General features: G+C 37.3%; 1 long non-coding RNA gene across 1 annotated transcript; it reads right to left on the bottom strand.

The window, feature by feature from the left end:
* Window positions 1-624: 624 nt before the first annotated feature.
* Window positions 625-15,459, bottom strand: LOC140682275 (uncharacterized). The gene is made up of 2 exons (XR_012053798.1): window positions 14,493-15,459; window positions 625-1,075 (listed from the first exon to the last, which is right to left on the bottom strand). It is a non-coding gene; the product is annotated as an uncharacterized lncRNA (long non-coding RNA).
* Between the last annotated feature and the right edge of the window lie 2,816 nt (window positions 15,460-18,275).

Here is an 18,275-nt window from a genome sequence, read left to right as displayed (position 1 = left end):
GAATTCAAACTCAGCACCTCCTCACAAAAATTTCAATCAAATCTCTTTTATCACAGCAATGTGATTTATGTCTTTCAGTTTTCCATACTTACCTTCCTCTCATTCCTGTATGTTGCTTTTAATTGTGATTATATGTGTCTTGGAAGATTAAATCTGAAAAAAAGAGTACAGTGGCTGTATTGTTTATCCCCTCATCCCTATTTCTTCGCATGTTTGCAAGTGTTTGGAGCTTGTCTTTCAGAAGTGCTACACAGCACAGAGCTCTGCAAACATTTCTGATTTATGCTATAAGACATTAATTATAGTATTTATTTAAATTAAACCATTTGTATGCACAAAGGGTACTTTCCACCAATTTTATTCACAAAATCATTCCTACTATTTATTACTACATTAATATTAATTGTTTTAATTAAATTCCAGTAATTTCAATGTTACAAGCCATAAAGAATAACACACAATGCATTCATCAGAAAATTTGTGAGGGAGTGGGTGGGGAGCATCAAAACTTTGTTATAGGCAGTGGGAAAGACACTTTTTCAATATGCTAAAGTCTATGTGCACCCATCAGATACATGAACACCTCATCTCTTCAACAGACCATGTAAGTTTAGGTTCAACTCAGGATTTTATACTATTTTATTAATATTTTAACAATTTAAAATAAATAAGGATTTCCAAACAAGCAGTGTTATGGAGTATTCAAACCCAGAAAAAAGGAAAAAAAAAAGTCTCCATTCTAAGCAAGCCATAGCTCTCTGATGATGAAATGCCTGAAGCAGGACAAGCAGGCAGCTCCTGACTGGGCTCAAAGCTCCCTGAAATTCCTTGGGAACAGTATTTTAAGCCTTGACATTTCAAACAGATGAATGTTTCCCTCTTCAGCCCATCCTTTTCTCCTTTTCCCCAGTGCTCTCATATCTTCTTTTTAAATACTCATTACTTGGATGCCGTGGTCACACAGAATTGATTTCAAAGCTTTGCTTCCATGCACAGAACTGAGCAGCCACAGGAGCAGGGCTTTGAAGGAGCAGAAGAGACAAGCAGCTGAGTTCACACAGCTTGAAACGCTGAGCTGCAAAAAAGGACAAGCGAAGGGGAAACTTGAGTCTGACATCAGAACCAGTGTTACTAACACTCGTTATACATTATATGACACTCCTGCTTTTCTTCAGGGAGTAAGTTACAGGCTGGGTCTTGGTCCAGCCTTTGGTCCAGTTGCACTTAAGGTTTGCACAAAGTTTCTCTTCAGAGAGAGGGAAATAACCAGGTATCTCCTGTGAACAGTAGGATACTTAGCCAGAAACAGGTATCTTAAACTTTGCTGCAATGTACCCATTTTGGGTACATTGGGATTTTTTTCAAGGGATTTCAGAAGTGAGTCACTGATGGACCACTTGTTTCTTAACCAATGTGACAGCATTGTTCAGTTTACTGAAATCAGTCTACAAAGTGAAATCACCCCAGTTCCCTTCATTCCAGCATCAATTTGGTATTCATGCATTTCAGTATTTTTAAATACTATTCAATATCCAGTTGCTCAGCAATCATGATCACAGACACTCTGTAGTTCTTATATTAACTCCTTGTGCAGAAGTAAAGCAATTTTAACCAATCTTTTCATCTGATCATCAGGGCTACAGGGATGGTTGGGGACTGGAGCATTTGCCCTGTGAGGAAGGGGGCATGTTCAGCCTGGAGAAAAGACAGCTTCAGGGTGACCTGATAGCTTCCCCTGGTACCTGTGAAGTGGTTACCAGCAAGACAGAAACAAATCCTTTACTGTGGTGCATTATGAAAGAGTAACAACAGTGGTCACAAAATGGGAGCTTCTGACTTGAAATATAGAAAAATAAAAACTTCAAGAAGGAAAACTGAACATGGGAATACGTGACCCAGGGCTGTGGAAAAAGCCAACTCTGAGTTCAGTGCTGAACCCACTTTACCCAGGAAGTTTGTCTGGGAGACATTCGGCATAATTTTAAGCCCAAATGAGTTTGTGGCTCATTGTGGATCTTATGACTAGAGCAATGCCAAGGGAGCAAAGCCTCAGGATGTGTGCACTAATGCAAACCTCAGTCTAGCTCTGAAAAAGCCCTGGAGTCTCAAGAGTGAATTTATAACTTTTCACAGCACTGTGAAATGAGTAAGATAAACTCAAGCCGTGTCTGTTCTGTATTCTCTATGTGCTGTTCTAGATAAGAACTTAAAAAGATAAAGCCCTATCTATCCTCTAGTCAGTAACCATCTTATAGCAATATTTATTATTTCAGTTTTACTGTAAGTCCTTGCTAAGACTTTTAGTTTTGCAAACACAGGTGTAATCTTCTAGCTCAGTCTTACCTCTGTGAAATACAAAATCATTATTTCCTAACATACACAGATCTTTGAGGTGCTATGATTCTGTGCATATGTGATCCAGTTTGAACAGAGTTACAAATGAATTTTATGCATATTTATAAAAACCTGTGGTCCATAAATATTTAGAGGTTTATCTTCAGACCATGTAGAATAGTCCTCCAGTGAACCTAACTTTCATCTTAAGGTCTATACTATGCCATATTGGGATTTCAAAGTAACTGAACATTTCAGATTATTAACATTTCATGTGATACACTGCCTAGACTACACAAGGATATTCTCCTTAGTACCCATTGATTAAAATGTGGTCACAACTTCTGTTCACATTTATTAGGAGTTTTTTTATTGGTAATATTTGTTTTCATTTATACACATAATGACACTTCAATGTAAGAAACCAAATCTTAAGAGTGCTAAATATATAACCACATAAGAAGTTAATCCCACTTTAGGAACAAATAGGTTCTGGAGATTTCATGTAAGTTCTGCCATGTGGACCCATTGTGGCACTGGTCATCCTGCGAAATGCAGTGGTCTGCCTTTCTTGTTCAGGACAGCTTAATTCAAAAGGGAAGAAATTCAGGATAGAACCACCAGGGCAAACAAGGAGGTCAGCTCTCAACGTGAAGGTTCAGAGAAGATGTGATTTTTCTCTCTAAATATATTAGAGGCTGACAGCAGAGAAGGCCTATTACATCTAAGGAACAACACTAACACAAGAACAAATGGGTATGTGGTATGATTCAGTTTAGGCTGGAAGTTAGGGATATTTACAGGAATGGCCTTTCAGTATGAATAATCAAGAGGCAAACAACTTGCGTAGCATTAGGATAAAGCTTTGTTAACTGCGTGACACAATTTTTTATGATGGCATGTATCCAGGAATTCCCTTCAGCGTTATGAAATGTGCTAAGAAGGTACATCTACTCTGATAAGTTTCCTCCTCTATGATTGCTATCTAAGGACAAATTTAGGATGCAGAGACATTCTTTTGCATGTGACTAAGCAGAGAAATCCTGCATCTTAGATCAGGAGAGAAATTATATAATTTGTTCATGCCTCCTTTCCTCAGAGCAGAATATTCTTTTACTTTAAATCTCAGCTCCCCAGAAGATTATAGGAATTTTGTAACTGATCACAGTAAAAGACAACATTTTGCAGTTCACATATATGACTAATGCTATGGCTACTCAACATAAAAAAAACCAAAACAAAACAAAACCAACCAACCAACAAAAAAAAAAAAAAAAAAAAACCAAAAAAAACCAAAACAAAACAGTGGGAGAGTCAAGCTGCTGAAATCACAGGGTAACAGTTACAGAAAAAAAACCACCCATAAATCCTTGTTGCTTCTTGTCACTCCTTGCTCACTTCTTATCAGTCTTTGGAGTATAAAAAGCCTCAAATCAACACCAACAGTTATGTAGCAATCAGCAGTGCTTGGAGTAAAGGCTATTTCACTAAAGGGAACATTGCCTAGGTACTTATAATTCCGTGATAATACACATTAAGTAAAAAAAATACTCCTGACACAAAATAACATGCCACCTAAAAAAAGAACTGCATTTTCTATTACAAAATAAATATGTGGTGAAACCCCCAGACTTCTCATAAAAGCAGATTGTAAACTAGCATGAAATCAGATTAATAAAAACTTCACAGTGAAATGAAAGACAAAAAAATCCTTTAAGAAAAGAACATCACACACATAAATGAGATTTAAAGACCATGAAAAGCAGCACCAATTTTAAAAATAGGTATATACAGCTTGTGAAGTAGCCAACAACAATATATTGTGTCTACTAGGGCTGCAGCCCTGCAGTATAAAACTCCTTTGCTCTTTTGAAATAATCTTTTCAAATTATGGATTTGCAACCCTAAGATTTCCTGTTGCCATGACAGCATGAAAATGTTGTTGCACATCATTATGGATCATGTGTTCTAGAAATTTGATAATATTGCTTTAGTATTTAGGTTGCTTGGAAAACACCCTGCTGCTTTTCAATGTATTTATAACGGGTGACAAATCAGAAATATAGTGTGTTCTGCTCCAAACAAAATATGTCTTTCTATGAGCACAAATACTAGGTATTTAAGTAACATAAACCATAGTGCTATGCAATTCTGTAAATCTACACCAGAGATAGGACTCTTAATCTGGAAGGATGGTTCTGTGAATAATGGAAATGTTCATTTTTCAGCTCAAATAACCCTTTCTAGTCCTGCATTCTACAGGGCTAATTACTAAGTGCATTGCATTTTTTATACAACACTTATTTAAGGTGGCAGCTATACTTGTAAAAGGATGGGCTGATATCAGGATATCCATCACTGTGAAAATTTTGGTTTAGTTTTGGTGGGGATTTTCGGTCTTCTTAACTTTTATGTATGGCTAAGGGCAGGGACATATGAACCTTATTGAATACCTTGATGGTGCAAAGATTCAGTCATCTAGGCCCCAGGTACAGTAAATCAGAGGTGACAACTCTGGCAAACGGATAGACAGACCGAACCCTTTCTGCTCGCTTTATTGGAGCACCTTACACTTCTGATTAATCTCTTCAAATATATTTATATATAATAAAAGCATAGGGGCTTTATTCTTGGATCATACTAGCAGATACATTCTCTGCTTTGTTGGGAATTACTATTAGCAGTACTTCCACACAGGCTGAAGCACAGGAAAGGTCCCTGCAAGGTTTCCAAGATCAGGAAGCCACTGGAGCACTGATGGGAGCAAAGAAGCCACATAGCTCTGATATGGATAAGTCTGCTCTCCTGTTGTCTCCTATAAAAAAATAATACCTTTTCTTTTTTTTTTCTCTATCCCATACAGCACATCAAATGACACCACCATTTTGACAAGTACCACAGCAATGTAATATATATGTTATAAAACAATTTTTTGTGATTTTCCATTTGCCAGACAGGGAAATGAATATTAAATTCTCCATTAGGGTACCATCAGTGAGATAATTAACTTGGGCAAATACATCATGATCTAGTGACACAGCATCAGCTAACAGGATTAACTGGCTGATTTTATCCCTTTTGGTCTTTAAATATCTTCCTGTGATGATTGTAAACAGCTCTGTGGTGTTTTAAGTAGAGAGAAAAGGATATATTTGTGTACACATAAGACTCAATCTCTCTATCATACAAGGCACACACAAGCTCTTTTCCAAGCAACAAAGTTGTTTTGGTACTGAAGAGCAGCAAGGAAGAAAACACAAGAAACGTTTGTTTTACAATTTTTTTTCTATCATTAAGCATAGCACAATTAAAAACATGGACTACTAAACCCAATAATGGCTTTGGAAAAACCAAGAAATTATCTCTGAATTCAAGGTGAATTGCTGAATTAAAATGAAGAAGTGAGGAGTATATTCACATACTATATAGCACCCAACAGCCTCTGTAAAATATTATAAAATATGTTTATAATGTGTGAAGAGCAAATTTAAGCCTACCAATAAAAGCAGCTGAAGGTATACTGGTAAATCAAAGTATTCAGTAAAATGCAGAAAATCAGTTGTTAACACATTAATAAATCTGTTCTAATGCTTCCTTGGACTATTTTGGCCTCTAAAAATTACCACTATTTCCAGCAATTACCAAGTCCGTCTTGGATGCTGTTTCCTCCATGGAACACTCTCACAGCATCTGTGCCTCCCAGCACACAAATGTTCCTGAGCACATTTAATTGACCTGTATATGGAGTCTACAGCATCTGAGACATACAGAGTAAGACAGGGATGATAAATAATGATGTTGTGAGAGCAAACTAGAAGCTAGCCTCATAAGCATGTTTTGGCTTGCATCAACTAATAACTGATATAATATGGATGATTTAAAGATTATTATTTTCCTAAATATGTCTGCATATATTTTTGTAGTTTACTATATGTACATTTTACAATTCATTATATATGCTCCGCTTAGAGAGTTCTTTATTCTGCCTGCTGTATGATTTCATCCTACATTTCTGTGAGTGCACTCAATGACTCAATCACAATCAAGTCATTATGTCAATAAAAGAAACCAAGCAGTAGTAAAAATTGTTTTAAGCAGTATTAGCAACATTAGACTGTTCCACTGTCTCAGTGAGTTACAACTCATCTTAAAACTGCTGCCAGGAGCTGTATCGACACTGGCACACAGGCAAAAACACTTCTGCAGATCTGGTACATTCAGCCACCACAATTCAAATGTCAGCAACTGTCCTGTCAGTCAGTAGATGCCACATCTCAAAGCCAGATGTAATGTCAACCTCATGTCTTTGGGTATTCTGACCTTCCTACTCACTTTCTTGAGAATTAGTGTGTATCTGCAAGTTTACAAGCATGCAAATATGCTTAAAAGCGAGAATGGTCTTTTGGGGACAATGGGTATTGGTAAGTGATTTTTATGCATTGTTTAACTGATCTCTATTATTTCAGCATGTTACTTCACTTTTCATAACACAGAGATGTTTTGTGAATAACCCTGTGAAGCTTTTTGAATATTCCTGTGAAGCAGTAGAGTTGCAACAAGTTATGGAAGGAGGTAAGGAGCCTCTGCAGATATGTGAAGAACACAAGGCTTGGTCACAAATAATTAGGACAAACTATGAATGCTGTTAAGCATAGAAGAACGGGTCAACCTGCTTGTTTAGACTCAGGGCAAATAAGTCTAAGCTACTGATGATGGTTTGCCAGACTTCCCTGTGAACTGCCATCAGAAGTTAATATTTTCTACAAAACTCATTTATTTCCTGGTGATCCACCAAAAAGAATCCCAGAAAACTTCCTGTATAGTGCTTAATATTCTAAATATTTTTATATAGTGCTTAATATTCAAACCAGAAAATCACTGTTTTGCTTGCTCTGAGCTTGAACAGAAAAAGTACTGACATAGATGATATGTAACTGCCTGAGGAATGTAGCCCCCTTCCTAAGCAGATGACTCTAAACACTACCTCTGCCTACTAACTTTCATTAAATGTGCCAGTTTGCTAATGTTCAGAAAGTGACATTTCCTTTTTCTCAGTCCCTTATTTCACTTCAGGATGATAACTCAAGTTCAATCTTGTGGTCCAGTTTTGCATACTGTAGTAGCGTTAGATTTTCTTTGCCTTAACAAATCATTCTGTGTTATGCTTAAAGCAAATACATTTCTTGGCTTTCCCAGAACACTTAATAGAGTTTACAATAAACATGATGGGACCTGCTGACAGAAAAAGCTATTCAGAGGGCATGCTCAGATCAAATGCATGCAGCACAACATCTAGTTCATCCAAAAGGAATTATATCACAGGGGGCACCTCAGCATGCTTATCCTTTCATGGAATACTAGTAATGTGTTTTTTCTTACTTCAGTACTCTACCAGCTCTTTGCAAGTGTGCAGGGAGAAGCCATATTTTTATTATGTGGTATGTATAATTAATGAGAAATGCAAAAAAAAAAAAAAAAAAAAGATGACAGCACAAGCCTGTCTCACCCAAGTGATGGGATTGTCAGGAAAAGGTGTCTATAAGCCACTTTGGGACTATGAAGACCAAGAAGGTCTGTGAAAAAGAAAGTTTCACCCCACCTCCCAAAGAACCAAACCTTAGGTAGCACCCCAGAGTGCTTATCAATCAGAACTTCTGAACCAAGGCAGAAGGAAAGCTCACAATTTGGCCTACAATTTGGTAGTTATTCTTATAACTCATAACTCATGCTCTCATAACATCAAAGATGCCTTTAAATTTAACAACCTTTTTGACACAAAACCAAAAAAGAAAAAAGCCCCATTCACTCAGTTAGGAGGTTCTGTACATTTTCCAATGAAATTCAAACTACTGAAGTTTTGTCTCTTCAGATTCATCAATCTCTCTGTACAATGCAGGAATTAAGGGTTTCCATTCTTTCAATGTAGTCACGTTTCTGCTTTTTTTCCTGTGTAGAGTCTTATAAATTTATCCATCTAATGAACCTTCCAAAATTATTCCTTTTTAGTACAATATATACATGAATCAGAAAACCACCATAACAACAATTTATTTTCCTAGGTACCAGCCATGTCACCAATGTCAGCCTGCTAGCAAACAAGGATGCTAAACTTGCAGTCTGTGGTGGAGTCTGGGTGTTGTATGCAGAATTTTAAGGGAATGTGTTTCCACTGCAGAACTGATGCCAGTCTTAAACCTAAGGAAATAGGTCAGCAAGAACTGCATTGCCTATAGTACTTTTTATCCTTCCACTGCAGTGAAACAGAAGCTATATTTGAAAGACAACAAAGAAGGACGAAAATTGCCATCAAATAGAACTATATTTAAAAGTGAACGTTTCAGACCTTGGTACAGCACAGACAAGAAACTGATTCTCAGCCAGCCTCTCTCAGTCCCAGGCTTCCCCTTACTCTGGGAATTTTGGTATTGCTATAAGTACAAACTAACCTGGAAAATCAAAGGCATATGCAGAGAAATTTGAAGAAGTTGTCAAGAAATTCAAACAATTGGCCTGTTTCCTAGGGAATAACAGCAGTCTGGTGCATACTGATACTATTTTGCATTACTGTGCTCTGGGTTTTTTCCACCCTCCATCTGTAAGTTTTGAGTTCTGATAGGATTACATTTCTTTTTTTTTTTTTTTTTTCCTTTGGCTTGAATAGAACTGGTGTAAATTCAGGAGTGAGCTGCCAGGCAGAAAAGTTGCTAGTTTTAGAAATACATGACAGTAAGCCATGAGGTAAAGTTTTCTTAAAAAGTTTTCAGGCATGAAAGAGGTGGATAAGGGGTAATTCTGTTGGAGCACTGTCCTAAGCAGGAGGAGAAGATGGAAGAAGTTTTGGTGACTAGTGAAAGCAGAAAGAGAAAGCCACCAACAAGCAGTTTGCTGCTTCCCGACTGGTCAAGCAGCATGCCTGTAAAAAAACAGAGTATGAAATTATGGCATTGAGAGAAACACACTGCAAGGGTTTATAAAGTTGATAAAGCTTCTGGAGCACAAACCTAGACAAGTACTGTCTGTTCAAATTCTACACTACTGCATAAATTGCAGAGGCATAAAGTCAAAGTTGAGAAAGTAAAGGTAAAATCCAAATGGTCCTAGTCTCCAGGTCCAAAATAAATATATTTTATACTTTGGCATACTTTTGGCTTCTTTGGGCATTAAAGTAATGAAGTCTTGCCACTACTTGTGTTAAACTAGGTGACAGGCCTCTTCCCTCATTTGTATTACTGGCAGGGCTAAAGATGGATGGAGTTTATGAAGACAGATATCTCTTTGCTTGGCTATAAAATTTACAGGCTCTTACTCCTAACTATACCCCAGAAAAGCATGACAGAATGACCTATAAAACAAACAAGCAAATGAACAAACAAACAAGATATAGAACAAGTTACAGACATTCTTGTAAAGGCTAGGGAGAAAAAAGAACCAAAATCCAAACTACCACAACAAAGAAACCCTGAAAAGGCAAAGAGGTTTTTCCATAGAGATAACCTTCAGCTGCCTGTACTGGAAAACCCTATGGTGTGGTTCCACAGTTTCTTGTTTCACCTGAATGTAAAAATGGAGAAAGTTTATTTCTTAGCTTTTATGTGAACTAAACTCTCAACTGGACTTCAAAACTCACGGTACAGACCACAAACAAAAAGAATTCTATGTGTGAGTAATTCAGGTAGTCCTCCACTCTGATTTAGTGGTATCCTATGAGTATTTTCCCACTTTTCACTAGGCTGTTGAAGAGTCCATCTGGATACAGAGTGGTGAGCCTCTGAGCAATACTCCTCAAACCCCATTTCTGTATGGGATATGGAAACAATGATTTCTTGGAAAGACAGCACTTCTGTCTCTCATGTGTCACATCCAGCAGAACAATGCTTCTGTTGATTTATAGCAACCAAATCACTACTTTTCCAGAGCATGACATTTACTATTATCTCTTTGCAAAGCATAACAATCTCAGGGCAATGGAAAGAAGACTTGGCTATCGATTAAAACAAACTTGATTCATTAAAAGTACTGCTGACATTTCCACTGATCTGTGGTATTCTTTTCCTTCACATTAAACAATGTAGTTGTTTGAAGCTCTTAAGGTCACTGTTCTATAAATGTGCTGTGTTTAAGGTACATGCCATTTAACCATTCCTTGGCCTAAAGAAAAGAAAAAAAAGAAAAAAAAAAAAAAAAAAAAGAAAATAAAAAAAAGGTAAAGAGAGGACGAAGCAAATAGGGTCTGGGTGCACTGCTCACATTGCTTCCCCTACTCCAGAACAGAGCTTCCCTCAGAGGATGAGAAAAAGATTTACTGGTTAAACACATGCAGGTACTTCACATGCACACTCTCTCATTAAGCACAAAAATAGCAAGAATTCTTATTGTAGGACTACTTGTTTATTCATCCCTGATGTCACTTTAAAATTTTCATTACAGAAGAAGGTCTATCAAAGCTTATCAAGCATCTACACACTGCCAACAAAATCTTAAGGCAGAGCTCCTATGAGTCCAGCTCCTCAACCCCATCAACAGCTTCATCTGCCTGCAATTCCACTTCCTAAGAGCCCCTGACTGTACCCTCTTCCCTGCTGAAAGTAAGATTTTTATGATTTAACAGTATAGTTCCTACAATTTTGCTACACAGCATGAAACTGTTTAATTCACTGTTTGTTTTACAATTAAAGGGGGAGAATATATTTCTAGAGAATTTCCCATATCCAGTAGGGTTACTGCCTCAGGAAAAGCTAGTAAAAGCCTACATGTGGCAACTTGACCCATTAAGATTACTCACACTGTAAAATGCCAAGCCTATATCAATTTTTCGACTTCACTTCTAATGGAGTGATAGTATTCTCTCCCCAGAGGAAGACAAATACCTCCATTAGGTAAAGGTCCTGGAGAGTGAGAAAAGCCAGTCTCCCACTAAGGAAGTTGCCTTAAAGCTCACCAGCTTCCTCTCACAAAGGGCTGAAAGGTAGGTATATGCTTGTAACTACCTAATAAAAACCTGTAGAAGAATTGTGTCATTTTATCAGCCCAAAACTTTTTCTCAACTTTTTTTTTTTTTTAACAGGATTTTCTTTCATACAAGCTTTAATGTTTGTATCACTGAGACAACAGTGGTTTAATCTTAACACATATCCCTGCTTTTGTGCTGGAATTTGTCCCTGAGCCTTCATTTGACTTTCTGGGGACAACTGGATATTCTAAATCCTTCTTGAAGGTCAGGGAAAAGTTATTAAAATCCGTTGCTTTTTCATTTGTCTGCATATTGACTAAATCTCCTGAACACTGAGACAAAATGCTCTTAAAATGGCTGTAACTAGGTGAGAATGAAGTAAGTCCTGTCTTCATCATTCTCCAAACAAGAGGCTGGGTTCTAATTTCCTCTTAAGCCTTTGCTAAATAATAAATTTTGAAATACCAGGAACATTACTTTTATACTGTGATGGGCTGATAGAAGGCTAAAATGAGGAAGGAAAAAGAAAATTTAACAAAGGTGGAATTTGTTCTGACAACACCAAATGATTTTTGTCTTCTGATAAGTGTACATGATCCTAATTAACTTGTTGGTCAAACCCTCATGTGCCCAAAGTGTATTTTGAAAGCAGAACCAGTCACTAGATTTTAACATCCAACCCAGGATATTTCTGAGTATTTTTATGGCCTATCTCATAAACATGGGATGAATTGGTACTGTGAAAACTTCTGTGAGCAACTCCAGAATTTAGAAAATCTAAGTGGAAGGAGGACTGCTGCACATACAGTTTAGCAGACAAATGGGTGTACTTTTCCACACAGCAAGTGCACTTTGAAACAAGCATCCAGGAGTTGATACCTGAGAAGCACCATGACACTGAAGTAGCTCAGCACTTACGAGGGGATGATTTTTTATTATCCCTATAACTGGAACTTTTGAGGGGATAAATTTTTATTATTATTGTTATTAAAATCATCCACTAACTATTCTACTCCTGGATCTTCTGATAATGAATTCTGCCCTAACACCACTTATCAGTGATTTTCTGCTATAATCCCACTGTTGCAACCAGATAATATAGCATGTTAATGACCATGGTTACCATTCAAGCATAAATTCAAAGCTTTTATGTCCACATGGAGTTGATAATACTGATACTGTGCATTTGAATGATCTGGAAAATAAATAAATAGGATAGTATCTATCTGTGTGAATTTCTTCTGATATAGAGAATTGATACTCCTAGGGGCATTTTAGATTGTCTGCAAGAATACAAGAAATACAAATGGAGTCTGACTGCATGGTATATTAAAATTGGGAATGAAATTAGAATGACTTTGGAAACCTGAGAGAATTCAGAGCAATTCTTCATCCAGAGGAACTGCAAGACTTTTCTTAGCATACTTCACGAAATCTGTTCCCAACCAGACTTTCCTCTTCCTGTTTTGTGCATGGATTAGAACCTGCTGCTGTAAGGAACTAGAGCTAGATTAAATATGAGGTTAAGCTGTACCACAGTTCCCAGAAGTAAGGCAAGGTGCTTTCCCTTCCTTTAAGATGAAAAATGTATCCAATCTAAGGAAACTCAAGATTTGGTAATTTGATTTTAGGACTGTAGGGGTTTTTATCTTATATTTATCTCTTTCCTATGGTATGATATGGCAATACACATTTGTTTTGTAAGAATTTTCTGATATTTTAAAAAATATTCTAAGAGATTGAAGACAGAAGATACCAGAGAAAAAAAGCTGCTGAAAGGAAATATAAATGGACTATTGGCCTATTACTAGGAAGAAAAATTGTCACATTTTTAAATGCTTAAACATATACCTGTATTTCTAGAAGTGAAACATTTGCAGATCTTGAAGCATGACAATTAATTTCAGTTCAAAAGTATGCATGACCTAAAATTACTAAAAATATCTAAGAATGAAACAAAACTTCTTTTGCAGAGAACAGGAAATAAATCAGTTTAGTTTCTGATGCTTTTTCAAGCTGAAAATATGTGGCTTCTGGATTCTGCAGCATCAGATAAAATATTGATCTACAGATAAAGTGAAAACCCAATAAAAATTTGGTTTTGCAGAAACTCCAGTTATGAAGATATCTGTCTGGTGATTCAGTTAATTATGTACAAAGAGCATCCTTCCCTCACTTTCTTGCTGCCATGCATCTCCTGCTGTGTCAAAACCTAAAATTAAGATGCTTGCTTTTCAGCCAAGAAATCTGTCCTTTGAAGCACTAACATCAGTAGATGTTATACCCCAGTAAATACAAATTCCATAAAGAACTGCCTGCTACCAAAAATTCTGTTGAGAGACACAGGCATTTTTACACAATCCTGCTAAAAACCTCTAATGATAGAAAGGACAAAAATATTCACCAGAGCCATATTTTACATATACAAGAACTAATTTTTTTCCAGTGTGTTGTCCCTTGAAATGCAGTTCAGTTTTCAATGTGTTAGTATGAGAAGGTAATCTATATGCAAACTGGGCTGGGGTAACTTTGTAAGGGAGGCCAGTTGGAAAATGTCACAGATTACAGCATAAATTTGGACAGATCATGTTGGTTATCACTGCTAGCAGAGATACAAAATCATGGAGCAGAATTTCAGTTAGTTCACTCATGCCTCTTTATGGCCCTAAAACTATTTTGACCTTCGTATTCTTGTACATAAAACACCACATTTCCTTTGTGACCTTCTGGTTTATCAAATAGATAACAGCAAATATGTTTTGCAATGCTAATTCTTATACTTGCTTGCTATTTCTTTCAGAACACTGCTGGACTAGATACTAACCTCTTAAGCCCAGGACCTCAATAACTTTGCTCTCAGAAAAATGAAGAATATAAGTCTGTGAGGTTAATGATGAAGAAAGTGGATAGCAGGAAAGTTACCTATGTGAATTATGTTGGTTATTGAAATAAATAATGGAAATAGCAGGCGGCATCCATGAAAATGAGTCAAGATTCTGGATAAAACTTCCTGATTGTTAAACCAAGGTTAATTATGTACAGTCTAATTTTGCCACGTCTTCAAGTAAGATTTAAGGAATTAAACAATCCAGCAAATGTAGAGTGCTACCCATCTCTCCATTGTTGCACTGTTTTTAAAGGTGTACTTTTTGCATTCACTAAAACCATGGAGCACTGCGGAAGGAACAACTATATTGCAGTGACATACCAGTCATGGGAAGGTGCCTTTGAGGTATGATGCCTTTGGACTGGCTGCTTTCAATCCATTGGTGTCTGTCAGAAGGGAAAAAGATCAACTTGTGCACCATAAGGGTGGGAGGGCTTTTCTCTGCAGGTCATTATCCAAGCAATTGGCCATGGCTTCCTTGATGCTGTGAAAGAGGCTGATATTTTAAGCTACGTTTGTACAGGCCGAACAATCCTATCTATTGCAAAGCTTTAATTAATACAAGGTCTGTGATAAAGCATTATAAAAAAAAAAGGAGAAAAAGGCAAGTGGGTAATACAAACACAATTAGTATGCAGTGCTCTGAAATTTAAATTCTGTTCAGCCTAGCTGTACTGGAAAAGCAAATAACAGAGGTGCTATCATTGCTACTGATTGGCTTAATACACCCAGGAATTTTGCAAATAGGAATTAGAGTCTGTTTTTCGTGCCTATCTAGCCCTTTTCATGTCCTCCCTGTTCTTTCGTTTTTCTCAGTTGCTGTTTCTTATCCCTACAGTTTAGTTCTTCTGCTTCAGGGACTCTGTTTTATGGCATCCCCATCTAGTACAGTGGGGCCCTGACCTAATTAAGGTTGTAAGAGCTAATGCAGTGGAAATAAGCAATAAGAAATTGTTTTCTTCAGTGTCAAATAATAAAACTATGTTATGCATAGGAAAATTCCCCTTGTTTCAACATCTTCCAGCATAACTTTTACTAATAAGCAAAATTATTGCCACTGAACAAAGAGACCAAAAAAAAACCCCTAAAACACAAGCTAACAGACTGGGGAATATCAGAGAAAGCAAAAGCTGAAAACAATTAAGAGGTTGATCTCACTATAACAAATGATTCATAACTCCTTAATGCCAGTCTCAAGTACGTGGGATCCATTTACAATGAAGATTCAGTGAGACCTCATAGACTTAATTCTCAGACAGAGTTTGTGAAGCTCAGTGGTGGTCAATGGAATGACAGCAATTTACACACCAGAAGGATCTGTCTCTCCCACGACTATCACCTGTTAAGAGGCAGACCCAATTAGACATTAATACAACTGCCATCCATTTAATCTCTCCAAGGATTTATACAGAACGCTTCTACAAATGTGTAACAGGGAACATAAGACCTTTTCTCTCTCATTCTTTTTTTTTTTTTTTCTGCTGTTCTAAGGGGAAAATTCTGCATTTCGGTTTGTTCTAAGTATGGGATTCTGCTAAGGGAAAAAATCTTTAAGGCAAAGAATGTAAATTATAATAGTTGTTCGGGGTATTAGAAGAGATTGATATAAAAAAAGAGATGCCCTTGTGGAAGAATTTGTGCCATGAATGCACAAAGCCCATGATTCATGTGGAATTGGCATTCCAGTAAGTACTGTGACCTGGCAAGTGCAATTCCAAAAAGGTTTCACTACCTAAAGATCTTTCAGAGAAGCTGTTATAGTAAAAGAGAAACATCTACCCCTGAGTTACTTGCTTAAATAGTCTCTGGTCTGAAAACACCTTGCCTGCAGCAGTTTCTTTTGCTTCCTTGCTGAACAGACTTGGCTTCTCCATGGTTCAGAGTGGGCTCTGCCGGTTTCCCAGGCAGCTGCTTCCATCTGCAGAAGCAGGAAGCTAGCATAGTTCCCTTTGACAGAAAAATAAGACACAAAAACCAGAGTCAGAAAAGGAATTAAAAAAGACAGTGTTTCATACAGGAGCACTACCAGTAATGTGAAGGACGTTGCCAAGGACAGACCTCAACCCCCAGATTCTCCTCTGTGCAATTACAACTCCTTAAAGCTCTTCAGCTTGTGATGAGCTGTGAGCTCATGCAGTTATGCATTAGATACCTAGAGGGTCCTTGTCTGCAAGAGGTTGAGAGAAAAAGATTGTCAGGAGAAACCTAATGAAGGAAGAGTGAGGGAGAGGGGAAAATCAAGAACAGACAGAAAAGGAAGGGATCATCAGAGAATGTAGAGAGAAAAGATACAGGCACCTGAGACAAAAGCCAGAGACAAAAGGATTTAATATTAAGGAGTCACTAGCATATCAAACAATAGCATAAAATAAATGTTAATAGTATACACACTGAGAACTTACACTGGTGAGTTCTGTCTCCTGATGAAGTCCAGCACACTTCCCCCCATTGAGCTTCTTTGTCTCCCTGTTCCAAGTGGGATTCACCTACCTTGGCTTAAATGTTGCACTTTCAGGCACCACTGTTACTCATCTCGAGAACCCTTTGTAGTCAAGGAAGAAAAATAGATGCCTCAAAAGAGCAATTCATTTGACCTACATTAGATGTATTTCTTTGGATGAGATGAATCGCTCTCTAGAAAACCTATTTCTATAAAAGGAGGCAGTGGTAGCTAGATTAATGTTAGAGATCCGAACTTTAATGACCTCTCCTTGGAAGAAAGTTCCTTTGGTTGGTTTTCTACATTAGGATGGAGAAAATGCCTTTCATTCTCAGAAAAAAAAAATATACTCAAAGATGAAGGTGAGAACTTTTGCCCTACCAAATCCCTAACTCTTTAGTTTAGAAACCATGTTGAGAAGCCACTGACAGTGTTCTACCACACACATTTTATAAAAAATATTCTCAGAGGACCTTATGAGACCAGATTAGGGAAGATTACAATGACATGAATTATATGAGGACTCAGGATTTGACCTTGAATAAAGAGGACAAAAATCTCAGATATACCCTGACCAGCTGAATCCATACTGTGGTGCCAGTGCTTTGTGGCAGTGAAGGAAATGCTATCCTAATGCAATGTCAAGGACTGATCAGGAGACTAATAAGATCTGGCACCCTCACCATCTTGTCAGGGTACCACACTACTCTACCAAACTTTGTCATAACTGCAAGAAACTGACAGATCTGCCTCACCCTGTGGTCTTCTAAATTGTTCTGCTGTGCAAACTAAGCACTGCTTGCATTTAAACAAGCTTGTTGGGAAATTGGTGGAGATTTACTTTGGGTTTTGGGCCAGCTGATTAAAATAGTCTTTCAAGAGATACTGGACTGCCTCTTTCCACTGTGCTGTAGAGTTATTAGGAGGTTGTTTCAAAAAGCTGCAACTTGTTTTGTGCTTTCATTTTAACATGGCAAGCACACTGTAGGGATTGTCCTCCTCCATACGACACGCTTCCTATAAAACCACTCATAGAGTCTGAGAAAAAGGTAGACTGTACTCCTCCATCACAATTATAGCAGCAGACCAGTGAGAAGGAGAAGGAACACTTGAGTTCCTTACTTGCATAGTCCCCTAGTCTAGAAGAAAACTACTTAACTGCATCTTCCATTCTCTGCATTCTTAATAAAGAAATTCCATGTTAATAGCAAAGTTAAATTAATGAGCTCTTTGCTTCCAGAAGGAAATAAATACATCTCTAGTGCAACTGCTTGTACTAGATACACTTCTCATCCGCAAAACTGATTTCTAAGTCCCAAAAGTATGCACAGCAGAAAAGACAGAATGTTAGAAGTTTCCTATTATTTTGCCTGCAACTCTTATAAAAAGGACAATCTCTCTGCCCTAATAAGCAACAGACAATCTCCAGAAGCTGCTTAGGAGTATCATTTGGCTGGAACACAGCAATTATCTAACAAAGTGGCTGCCAACAGAGGAGAAAAGAAAACCTTGAAAACTTGTTATTTGCTCTGAGAGTAGGGAGCTTCTATCTTAATGGTATCTATCTTCTGTCTTTAAAGACTTCCAGCTAATTTTTTTTTACCTTTATGCACATTAACACTTTCTTTGCTACCTTCTGCACATATATTTATATCCACTGGAGA

The sequence above is a fragment of the Taeniopygia guttata genome, chromosome 1A, assembly GCF_048771995.1.
Source record: "Taeniopygia guttata chromosome 1A, bTaeGut7.mat, whole genome shotgun sequence".
NCBI classification, from domain to species: Eukaryota; Metazoa; Chordata; class Aves; order Passeriformes; family Estrildidae; genus Taeniopygia; species Taeniopygia guttata.
The sequence above is the reverse complement of the archived record's forward strand: the minus strand, read 5'-3'. Positions and strand labels throughout refer to the sequence as shown.